The 12,503-nt window shown below is 44.3% G+C and overlaps 1 protein-coding gene and 1 long non-coding RNA gene across 2 annotated transcripts in view; one reads left to right on the forward strand and one right to left on the reverse strand.

Moving 5' to 3' along the window:
• The window catches only part of ACOXL (acyl-CoA oxidase like), a 687,302-nt gene that overhangs the window by 57,268 nt on the left and 617,531 nt on the right, over positions 1–12,503 (reverse strand). The gene's annotated exons all lie outside the window — the stretch shown is intronic.
• The window catches only part of LOC309549452, a 56,225-nt gene that overhangs the window by 42,569 nt on the left and 1,153 nt on the right, over positions 1–12,503 (forward strand). The window contains exon 2 of the long non-coding RNA XR_014225020.1: positions 4,264–4,408. This is a non-coding gene — a long non-coding RNA (uncharacterized lncRNA). The remainder of the gene's footprint in view (positions 1–4,263; positions 4,409–12,503) is intronic.

Raw genomic sequence — 12,503 nt, forward strand, 5'->3', positions numbered from 1 at the left:
TTTCCACTCGCAAAATGCGAGCAGGCGAGTGGAAAATTTGAGGGCTGGCCTACGGTACCCACCTCATTTAAAGTCCCATGGGCGTTTTTTCTTTTGTTTTTATGTACGAATAGAGATGGAGGTGGTACCTATAAAGCAGTCTCAGACCCTGCTCTCTTTTTCTCCTTTTAGATTTAGGACTGCAGATATTACTGGGGTGCGGGGAAGTAGCTCTGCAGCTTACGCATGTATTTGCAAAAGTATGCAAACTAAACTCCTGTTTTTAACGCAAACTGTTAGACAGGATAATTTAGTTGGTTGCAGGCTGGTTGGTAAGTTGAGCTGGGAATTTTCTTTGGTTTTGACGTGTGTCGTCCTTCCATATACTCCTTGCTGTGAAGGCCAGTTATAAGTAAGGGATAGTGGCCAATTATTTGAACTGTTGAAATATTAGTGAGGGGACGCACTGGACACCTTTGCTGCCATTGTGCTATATGCTGGGTGTCCAGTGCGCCCCTGTGCCTTTAAGAAGAAGTGGGCTCCCCTTCAGGCTCACCTGCCTTCTATCTATCCATTATTATGCATGTGCTTCTATTATGGAGGCCTTTAAAAAATGTATAGAGTTAGGACTGCAGCTAATACTGGAGTGCGGTGAAGAGGCTGTGTACCTTACGCATGTATTTACAAATGTTTGCAAACTAAACCCGCTAGACACATACCGTTAGACAGGATAATTCAGTTGGTTGCAGGCTGGTTGGTAAGTTGAGCTGGGAGTTTTCTTTGGTTTTGTTTGAAAAGTAGAATAATGTTTTAAGTCAAAGATCAGCAGATGCCTCACTAAAAACAAATGAAAATTAAGACATCTGACTGTCCTCAAATACATTACACGTCTGAATTCCGAGACCCTACACAATTTTAAATTGATTTTCATGGCTTGTGGAATGTTTCAGGGATCAAAACATTGACTGATCTCACAATAAATAATCAGAAAGCTGCATAAAAACAAAACCAACTTTCTTTCTCAACAGTTTTAGGAACTGGTCAGATTTACTAACTATCCTGAGTGCTTACACTGATCAGTAACTCCTACTTTAACTTGACATTTTTATTGCTTACTCATAATGTTGATCACAAAGAAGTATTTACGGTTAATAAGAGAAAAAAAAAAACTCCGCTATTCTCTGTATTCAGACATCTCAGTTCACATTTTAACAGGATATATTACAAACTAAATTTACAAAATGGAACCGAAAAGATAAAAATATACAGTATATAGTTTGAACGAAATGCGATGTATTTTTAAAAAACGTTGAATGTTACAAGAAGATAATATAAATGCCTCTAAGTGTTGGGATCTTTCTGGCAAGATCAATAGGTGTTTTTTGAACTTGCTGAAAATGTTCTTAGCCTGAAAAAAGAAAACTAATGCAGCAACTACATCCAAGGACTGGTAAACTGCAATATAATATTATCTTGTGTACGGGTTTAGGCCAGGGGGTGGGTGGCGTTAGACGGACCGCACCATACACCCCCCCCCCCCCCCCTGGACCACACCACCGCACACAGTACACACAGCATTACAGTACAGGACCCACAGCATAGCATGACATGACAGTACAGGACCCCCCCGGCTCACTCACCCATCTGCAGCAGGCGAACGGCTTCTTCACCGTCTTCTGCGTCTCCTCCTCCTCCATGCCCAATGCCATGGCTTCTCCTTTTGGCCAATCAGGAAACGGGTCTCAGAACCCAATTCCTGATTGGCCAGGAGGAGGATCTGTCTGGCAATAGCGAACTTTCATTCGCAACTGGGTGGGCTCGGGGCGCAGGGCTCTGGGCCGCGAGCCCACCCTTTTTTTTTTTAGCCTATAAGAGCCTCCGGCTCTAATCACATGCCAAAAAAAAAAAAAAAAGCCCTATTGAAGTCCATGCATCCGGCGCCCCACATGTAGATTAGGGGCCGGACGCATGGATAGGGGGGGCGTCACCCCTGCGCCCCATATGCACCAGCCGCCACTGCTACCTACAGTATGTGCTTCCCCTCCCCCACTCTCTTCCACCATGTAGAGTGGGAAAAAAAAGAGCTTACTGACGCTCGCTACACCCTATGTGACAGCACTAAAGTAGGCCAAAGATAAGTCGAAAACCGAATGAAAATTCTTGTCATTCGTCGGGTTGTTCATTAGAATTCCAGCTGCAACACGCGATTTCCGTGCCAGAGCTGACAGTGCCTGATCCAACATGCTGGATTTTTTTTTAGAAAAACAAATGATGGCAAATTGTATGCGCTGTTTTTCGATTGTCAGAATGTTCGGTTTTCGACCCATCTATGGTGGTCAGCCCAAGCAATTTATCAAGCACTGTCAGATGGAAGGAGTGAATCACATGCTCCTACATACAGTACCTGCATAAATAAGGAATTTTCTTAGCTCCCGGTGACTGAACAGAGCACCAGGAAGCAAATGAAAAGTGAGAATGTTGTGCTTTAACCGCTTGCCGACTGCGCACAGTATATTTACTGCGGCAGTCGGCCCCGGCCAGGCAGAGTGACGTAGGTCTACGTCGCTCGCCTGTCACTCCTTCCAGAGCCAATAGCGGGCGGGCGCGCGCCCGCTGAGGCGCGCGCCCGCCTCGGCTCGTTCACGGAGGAGTGCGGGACTGTGACTGGCGGACCCGATGTCCGCCGGTCACACTACGATCGCCGGTACAGCGGGAGAAAGACAGAGCGGCTTATGTAAACAAGCCGCCTGTCAGTTCTCCCTGTGTAAAAGTGAAGATCAAACAGTTCTACTATGTTGAACTGTTGATCTTTGTTCTTACACTAGTAGACCTGTCCCTGCACAGTTAGAAACACGCCCCTAGGACACACTTAACCCCTCCCTGTCCAATACTGTTAACCCCTTCCCTGCCAGTGTCATTTTTGCAGTAACAGTGCATATATATAGCACTGATTACTGCAGTAATGTCACTGGTACCCCCAAAAGTGTCAAAAATGTCAGTCAAGGGTCCGATCTGTCCGCCGCAATGTCGCAGTACCGCAAAAAAAATCGCAGATCGCCGCCATTACTCGTTAAAAAAAAAAACACCAAAAATGACAAAAATCTTTCTCTTTGTTAGTAAACGCGATAACTTTTGCGCAAACCAATCAGAATACGCTTTTTGCGATTTTTTTTACCAAACATAGGTAGCGTAAAACAAATTGGCCGAAAATTTTAAAAAATTTTGATTTTTACATTTTTTTTGGGGGGAATTTCATATAAAAAAAAGTGAAAAATATTGTTGTTTTTGCAAAAATTACGCTCTTTTTTTGTTTATAGCGCGTGATCAAAAAATCGCACAGGTGATCAAATACCACCAAAAGAAAGCTCTGTTTGTGGGAAAAAAAGGACGTGAAATTCGTTTAGGTACAGCGTCGCACGACCGCGCGATTGTCCGTTAAAGTCACGCAGTAAAAAATCGCAAAAAAACCCCTGGTCTTTTAGCAGGAAAATCCTCCGGTGGTAAAGTGGTTAAGGTTAAGGGTTAAAATAACATTAATTGCATACTAGCAAGTACATATTAAACTTTTGATAACCTACTTTCTTGCATTCGCAAACAGACAACTGCAAAAATGTTCTGTAAAGCCGGCCATACACAAAATGAAATTTCGAGCAATGTATGTGCAGGCTGATTTTACCCAAGCTGATCCATCGATTGACAGCCTGTTTTTTTTTACATGCGATTACAGCTGGAAGCTACAGCTGCTAGCAGTAATCATGTTCTCCTGGCTGGGAGGCCAACAACCTTGACTGTGTTAATGGGGGAATTGAGCAATTTTTGTTTTTCCTTCCAAGGTGGAAGGACAGAAAATTGAATCATCTATGGCAGGGGTCTCCAAACTATGGCCCTCCAGTTGTTCTCTGATCTTTGGGCTTCCTAATTTCCAAAATCAAAATCCACAAAAACAACAAAAGCTAAATAATTGGAGCACAGTGCCTAACTAACACCGTTGCGTTAGTTGTGCGTTTAATATCCCCCCCTGCATTTAGTTTATATGTATGGAAGTTGTAGAATGTGTTCTTCTGGTGTAAACTTTTCCACTGTACTTTTTTCTTCCCACAGTCCAAAAACACAGGGGCAGGTTATCGCAGGATATAGTGTATGTAATCATTTTAACCCCATGTGATTTTTGTATTTATATATCACACACTGCAACTACACCCTTCTTGAATACACATACAGTATAGGTTATGATACTAATTTCTTTTGAACAAAGTGATGTTTTTTCCTGGCATGTCTTTTCAGGCCCTTTTCCCCCCGGGTAGTGTCTGTGGGCAGTGTGCAACTCTTACTGTGAAGTGCAAAGCCAGAACCACAAGTTCACAAAAAGTAGAATGATGATCCAACACACATGCCAAGTGATGAACTGACAGGATGTCTGAGCTAACTGGTAAGTTCAAAGTCACAGCTTTTAATACACATTTTTTTCTCTATTATTATGTATAATTCATTAACCCTTACATTTCAAGTGTGTTTTTCTTTTTTTAAATAATTTCTCCAGTTTACTGCAGCTTCACTTCCTTCTTCTTTCCTTTATTTTCATGCAGCCCGCTAGCTGGACTAGGGTAGTACATATGGTATTATATGCTACCAATCCATTAACCACTTCAATACCGGGCACTTTTCCCCCTTCCCACCCAGGCCAATTTATAGCTTTTAGCGCTGTTGCATTTTGAATGACAATTGCGCGGTCATGCAACACTGTACCTAAACCAAATTTATGTAATTTTTTTCCCCACAAATAGAGCTTTCTTTTGGTGGTATTTGATCACCGCAAGGTTTTTTCTTTCTTGCTAAATAAATAAAAAAAAATACCAAAAAGTTTGAAAAAATAAAAAGTTTTTCTTTATGTTATAAAATTTTGTAAATCGATTCGTTTTTTTCCTGCACTGATGAGCACTGATGAGGCCGCACTGACAGGCACTGATGAGGAGGCACTTATGAGGTGGCACTGATATGCAGCACTGATGGGCACTAATATGTGGCACTGATAGGTAACACTGATATGCAGCATTGGTGGGCACTGATAGGCGGCATTGATGGGCACTGATAGGTGGCATTGATGGGCACTGATAGGCGGCACTGATGGGCACTGATCGGCACTAGTAGGCAGCACTGATGGGCACTACTGATAGATGGCAATGATGGGCACTGGTGGGCATCACTGATGGGGAGGGCACTGGCAGGTAGCACTGATGGGAAGGGCACTGGCGGGCTCCCTGAGCCCTGATTGCCATCCCTGGTGGGCATCCCTGGGGTCATGGGTGGGCATCCCTAGTGGTTCTAGTGGCACCCCCCCAAGGGTCTGAACTGGTAATCAATGCTCTGATTACCGGTGCAGACCCCCTCCTGTCAGGAGAGCCACAGATTGGCTCTCATCTACTCGTGCCTGTTAGGCACGAACTGAGGAAAGCCGATCAACGGCACTTCCTATTTACTGTGACCAGCTTTGATTGGACACAGCTGGTCACATGTTAAAGAGCCTACGTCAGTAGGCTCTATATCGAGATCGGAGATGCGGTGTGTCAGAGTGACACGCCGCATCACCGATCGCCGCTCTGAGCTCATTATCCTGCCGCCGTTAAATGACATCCGGTCAGGATAATGTAACCACCTTCTTGCCGTCATTTGCCTATAGGGGGGACGAGAAGTGGTTAATACTCATCACCTTATCTCATGGGTCAGGTAAAGAATCTACTTCCTTCTTGACAAAAAAAAAAGGATTTTTGTAAAATCTTACCGTAAAATCCTTTTCTCTTAAGCTCATTGACAGACGTAGTCCTCCTTGATTAATATCAACTCGGGTTATACTGCCCTCTACAGGAGTAGGACTAGACAGGAAAGAAAACGTTCTGGCCACACCCTAGGGGCAGTCCCACAGGGTATATCCTCTCACTTCCTGCTACAGCAAATCAGTTATGTCACAAAGCAGTGTCTAGAGAATTTAACCCAACCCAACTCAAAAACAGAGGGCGGGTACTACGTCTGTCAATGAGCTTAAGAGAAAAGGATTTTACGGTAAGATTTTACAAAAATCCATTTTTCTCTGTCGCTCATTGACAGACGTAGTCCTCCTTGATTAATATCAACTCGGGACGTCCCAAAGCAGTGCCACAAATGAGAGGTGGGATAATGGAAATCAAAATCCAATCTAGAAGGCCCAACTGGTGCCAACTAGAAGTATTAAAGGCTCATCAATCACACGATGAGACTCAACTGAAATTCCAACGGAAAAAAACCCTCGAGGTAGACCACCGGTCTCCTCAAATTGCGGCCTGCAAAATCTTGCGGCCAAATGAGGCATCCGCCAATGCCATCACATCAACTTTATAAAATTTTGTAAAGGTATGAACCGACGACCAGGTAGCCACCTTGCACACCTGGACCACTGACGCCTGATGGCGGAAGGCCCAGGAAGTACTGAGCGCTCGAGTGGAGTGCGCCTTAACAGGGAACGGAGGATTCCGACCCCTAATCGAATAAGCCTGTACCACCGTCTGTCTGATCCATTTGGAGATAGTCGCGGCAGATGCAGGCAACCCCTTTCTGGGGCCATCCGTGATCACAAAAAGTGAATCCGTCTTACGGAACGATTCCGTAGCCTTCAGGTATACCCCGATTGCCCGAACCACATCCAAGCAACGCATATTCCCGAGGATGATTGGGCTGAGGACACAAGGAAGGTAGCACAGTATCTTCATTCAGATGAAAGTCTGAAACCACCTTAGGAAGAAAGGATGGCTTCGGATGAAGAACTACCTTATCCCTATGAACCACAAGATATGGGGAATGGCATGATAATGCAGCCAGTTCTGACACCCTGCGTGCAGAAGTGATAGCCACCAAGAAGGCCACCTTCTGGGATAATGTAAGCAAGGGAATCTCCCTGATATTTTAAAAGGGAGGTTTCTGCAGAACCGACAAACCCAAATTACGATCCCAGGGCGGTAAGGGCGCGCGCACTGGCGGAGCCAAGTGCCACACCCCCTGGATGAAATTCCGCACCAAGGAATGAGTAGCCAGCGGCTTCTGAAAGAAGATTGCTAACGCTGAAAACCTGACCCTTGATAGTGCTCAAGGATAATTTCTGCTCAACCCCCTTTTGCAGAAAAGCCAAAATTCGGGTCACCAAATAGGTACGTGGGGGAAATCCCAACGATTCACACCACGCAATATAAGTCTTCCATGTGCGATAATAGACTTTGCTAGAAGTCACTTTCCTTGCTTTAATTAGAGTAGGAATAACTGAAGCTGACAATCCCCTGTCCTTCAGTACCTGGGTCTCAATGGCCAGGCCGTTAAAACCAGCGACTGTAAAGCATGATGGAAGATCGGTCCTTGAGACCGCAGATCCTCCCTGAGAAGAAGTCTCCAAGGAGCGTCTGCGACTAGCCTGCACAAGTCGGCGTCCCGGCTTGACGAGGCCAGCCCGGAATTACCAGGATAACTGGAGTTCCCTCCACCTCTATCCTGCGGAGAAATCTCAGCAGTAACTTGAGAGGGGGGGAAGACATACAGTAGCTGATACTGCCCCTACGGGGCGCTCAGCGCATCTGCTGCGTCTGCCAGAGGATCGCGGGCGCGAGCCCTGTTGAGCCAACCTGCCAACAGATCCATATCCGGGGTGCCCCAATGAAGGGACAGCTGGTGAAATACCTCTGGATGAAGAGACTATTCCTCTTGATCCAGAATCTGACGGCTGAAATAATCTGCCTGTCCACCCCCGTGATAAATATCGCGGAGAGAACTGGAACAACTGTTCCCCCAATAAAGAATGTTGGCCATTTCTATGGCCGCCAGGGCACTCTTGGTGCCCCTTGGTGATTGACATAAGTCATGACCGTGGCATAGTCCGATTGGATCCGAACCGGACTGCCCTGGAGCTGCTCGGTCCAGTAAATCAGACAAAGTCTGATCGCTCTCAGTTCCAACACCTTTATCGGTAACCTGGAATTTATCAGAAGAAATGACTTCCCCTGGCTGAGCATCGGAGACCGAAGCCACCAGACCAGAGCCTTCCTGGTCTGCTCGCTCAATCAGATCCGATTGTCCAGGGAATCGGATCCGATTGAGCGGAGCTATGGCCTGCACGCGCTCGTAGGCTGAACTGGGGTGACCACTGGATCTCAACATCCAGCCCGTCGCCCAGTTTCAGCCTACTTGCTTGAAGATCTCACAGGAACACTGGAGAAAAAAAGCTGTCTAAAAAAGTATTTCTAAAAAAAAATCTTGCCAGGACCGAAGATCCTAGCAAGGAATCTAGGTCCTTACTCCTAACTAGACAGAAAAAAACTGATTTGCTGTAGCAGGAAGTGAGAGGATATACCCTCTGGGACTGCCCCTAGGGTGTGGCCAGAACGTTTTCTTTCCTGTCTAGTCCTACTCCTGTAGAGAGACAGAGAAGGGGTGGGCCAGGGGGACTTTTAAAGGGACACTGTCATCAAGACAAATAGCCAGAATCAACCATGTATATAAAATTGAACAAATTTTATTATATCAAAAAACAGAAAGAAAATGGACAATTTTTAAAAATTATTATTGTGTTAGCACACACTAATAATAATAATGGACATACACAGCAATTGATAGTATTCATATAGTGGCATACAACAAAAAAGCTCGAAGAGCCAAATATCCACGGAGGGATGATGTAGATCACGCTATCCAATAACGACCTAGGCCAGAGATGGTGAGACTGGTGGGTCTGTTAAATTGGAGCTAGGTGTCTAAACCAAAACCCAGCCCGACATGTTTCGCGGGTAACCGCTTCTTCAAGGGCAGATAATGTGGATATAGATATCAACAATTGCTACTACAAATAGTGAAAAAGAAGAAACACAAAATCAATACATATCTGTAAGGCAGGTGTATCAAGATACATTTCATCAAATCATATAAGGTCAAAAAGAGGTAAGCGCCAACCACCATATGACCCACCTGTATAAAACCGGTTCTAAAAGCAAATGGAGACCCAGGGGATCACAACCGGTTGATATGTATTGATTTTGTGTTTCTTCTTTTTCACTATTTGTAGTAGCAATTGTTGATATCTATATCCACATTATCTGCCCTTGAAGAAGCGGTTACCCGCGAAACATGTCGGGCTGGGTTTTGGTTTAGACACCTAGCTCCAATTTAACAGACCCACCAGTCTCACCATCTCTGGCCTAGGTCGTTATTGGATAGCGTGATCTACATAATCCCTCCGTGGATATTTGGCTCTTCAAGCTTTTTTGTTGTATGCCACTATATGAATACTATCAATTGCTGTGTATGTCCATTATTATTATTAGTGTGTGCTAACACAATAATAATTTTTAAAAATTGTCCATTTTCTTTCTGTTTTTTGATATAATAAAATTTGTTCAATTTTATATACATGGTTGATTCTGGCTATTTGTCTTGATGACAGTGTCCCTTTAAAAGTCCCCCTGGCCCACCCCTTCTCTGTCTTTCATTCAAATTGGGATGTGGACACTTTTACCTCTTGTGACTTACTTCAAATTTGATAGCTGTCCCCTCCTTTCATACTACTCCTGTAGAGGGCAGTATAACCCGAGTTGATATTAATCAAGGAGGACTACGTCTGTCAATGAGCGACAGAGAAACATAATTTGTTACTACATTTGTTGGAATAAAGCCAGGTAAACACTGAATTTTATTTCCTTTTAACCCGGTGGGCTGAACAAAAAAAAAAGCTTTCTCAGCCGCTGTACTAACAATGCAAAGTTAGTTCAGCGATCTCCCCTGCTGAGCTGTTGTGTTCTGACAAGGGAACGGCCCTCCCGCCAGAACACTCCGATCAGCGTTCTTTCCTATTGACTCAGAGTGCTGATCAGGAGCCAGTTGGATGCTGGTTTTCCAGTATGTTGTGCCGGCTTCTGTTGGACAGGGTGACACACACACGGGCCGAATGTCGGCCATTTTTTTTATTGAACCGGCTGATGTCTTCCAACATTCAGCCCGTGTGTACGGGGCTTAAGTAAACTCTAGGTCAAACTTCAATAAAGACTGTACATTATACCACAAAACACAAATATGCTGGGTAACGAACAAGGGCCCATTTACCCCTCTGTGTTTTTCAATTGTTGCGGTGTGTTTTTTGTGCTTTTGATTTGCCATTGATAAAATGTTGAAAATACAATACAAGCAAGAAAATAGGAATACAATGGCAGTGATTTACTAGAACTGGAGAATGCAAAATCTGGTGCAGCTCTGCATAGAAACCAATCAAAAAAAGTTAGAAGCTGATTGGTTTCCATGCAGAGCTGCACCAGACTTTGCACTCTCCAGTTTTAGTAAATCAACCCCTAAATGAAAAATATACCTATCTATGGAAGCTATGTCTGCCGAATTGTGTAACAGAGCCTCTATAAAAGTACAGCTTTAATCAATGTCCCCAATGTCTTTGCATAAGGCTCAGTATTTTGATTCTTTTAATTTTTTTTTATGTGTGCCCCTAGACCTCAAAGTACTTTTTTTTTTAACTCACCCTTTTGGATCAAAAGGTAATGCAAAACACTTTACTGCAGCACACAGTAAAGTAGCCCATACCAATATAGTAAATACTAGGACTACTCAAAGCTAAGGAATTTGTTTATTATATAAGGAATATACAATGGTGATGTCACTTATAGTACCCTATTGGAATGTATTGATGCCAAGTGACAGGACGTGACAAGAAGAGAGAGGAACAGGGCTGTAAATTATCACTACACCCACTGCAGTTCAGTAACCTCACTTTGGCAGCCTAATAACTGAACATTAAGAAAAGCCCCATGACAATATAGCAGAATTGGCATATCCAACCTTTTCATTAATTATGTGTAAGTGCAAGTACAAAACAATGCCCACCATGGTGGAAGTACATGCAGGCATGTAAATTAGTAACTAGAAATGTATGCAAAAGTGCAAAAGCAATGACACTGAAGATGGTGACATAGGCTCTAATACTATGAAGAAGTGCATGGCGCCTGTGAAACCAACATGCCATCTACTGGATCCCCTCTCTTACATACAGTAAAACTACCTCTACTTTGCTCATATCGCTTAACTTCTTCCCATATCTGCTGCCTATTATAGAATAAGTGTTCTTTTAGTAATCATATCTATTTTGTTCCCCAATCAGGTCTTACAAGGTCCATAATTACCTGTTTACGCTCTGTTGAAATCTTCACTGTATAGCCCACTCAGCCTCCTCAAAATCCTCCTAAGGAATGTCCATACACTGATGGGGACAAGTGGTGTATGGACTTTCCATAGTAATGAATAGAGATCCTGGCTTGCATGCACAAGAGGAGTACGGCCTGAATGGGAGAGTTTTAAAGAGTCAGTGTGGCACTGAGCAGGCACAGATAAGTATGAGCCTTGGAAAGGGTAACGATAGAAGAAATTTTGGTATAACAAAGTATCATGGTACACCTAACCTGTCCTTAAGTTGTTTCTTACCATACTGTAAAATAGGGATCGACCGATTATCGGCAAAGCCGATATATCGAGGGCCGATCTGCACTTTCCCCGATATATCGGAATCGGCCCCTGAGGTTACCGATATTGCTGATATTTCAGAAAAGTGCTGTACCGGAGTGATGTCTGCAGCTAGAGGCGTCACCCCAGTACCGGCATCCATAGCCGACGGTCGGCTGTCTTGTAATGACAACCCGATGTGGCTGTCCCCCCCCTCCCTCCCCCCGCCTTCCACGGCTCGCCCGGGTCTCCTGTCCCACCAGGAGACCCGGGCATCCAACCTGCATGGCCGCCAAAGAGAAGACCCAATCAAAGCCGCATTCGGCTCTGATTGGGTCTCCATGTAAAAACACGGAAGTGATGTCATGACATCACTTCTGGGTACTCGGCGCCAAATTTTAAAAAAATGACAGCATGCAAAACAGCCAAACTTGGCGTTTTGAATGCTTTCAAGTGCAGGGGGGGGGGGGGTTGGGGGTACTTTTAGACCCCCAGATCCCTCCATAACAGTACGTGTAAAAAAAAAAAAAAAAAAAAATGTTTTAAATGTCCGAAAATATCGACCGATACCGATATGCGATGCCCAAAATACCGGCATTGGTAATAAAAAAACAATATCGGTCGATCACTACTGTAAACATATAGACTGCCATATATTTGTAGGCCAAGAGAAGATGGTGATGTTACATGAAGAATATATTACCTGGCAGCCACAATCATGAAGTTCAACATAGGGATGCTGTAATACTGCACATGCCCTGACACCATGTTACTTTAGGCTACAGAAATATTGCAGCAATGACTCATTTCCTTCACTATTGCCAACAAACCTGCCCAGAAGCAGCGAAGAACTTAGACTGTTTGCTCCCCTACCTTTTCTGAGTCACTACTCTACTGCACACTTTCCTGTAGCTTCTGATCTCCTCCATGACACCCTTCTCCCTTCCTTAGCCACTACGGTTTACAGCCTAAGCCACAGAGATATTTCCAGTAGCCAATCAGAGTGGTCCCCGATGACA

The sequence above is a fragment of the Pelophylax lessonae genome (assembly GCF_965119305.1).
Source record: "Pelophylax lessonae genome assembly, chromosome: 3".
Classification (NCBI taxonomy): domain Eukaryota; kingdom Metazoa; phylum Chordata; class Amphibia; order Anura; family Ranidae; genus Pelophylax; species Pelophylax lessonae.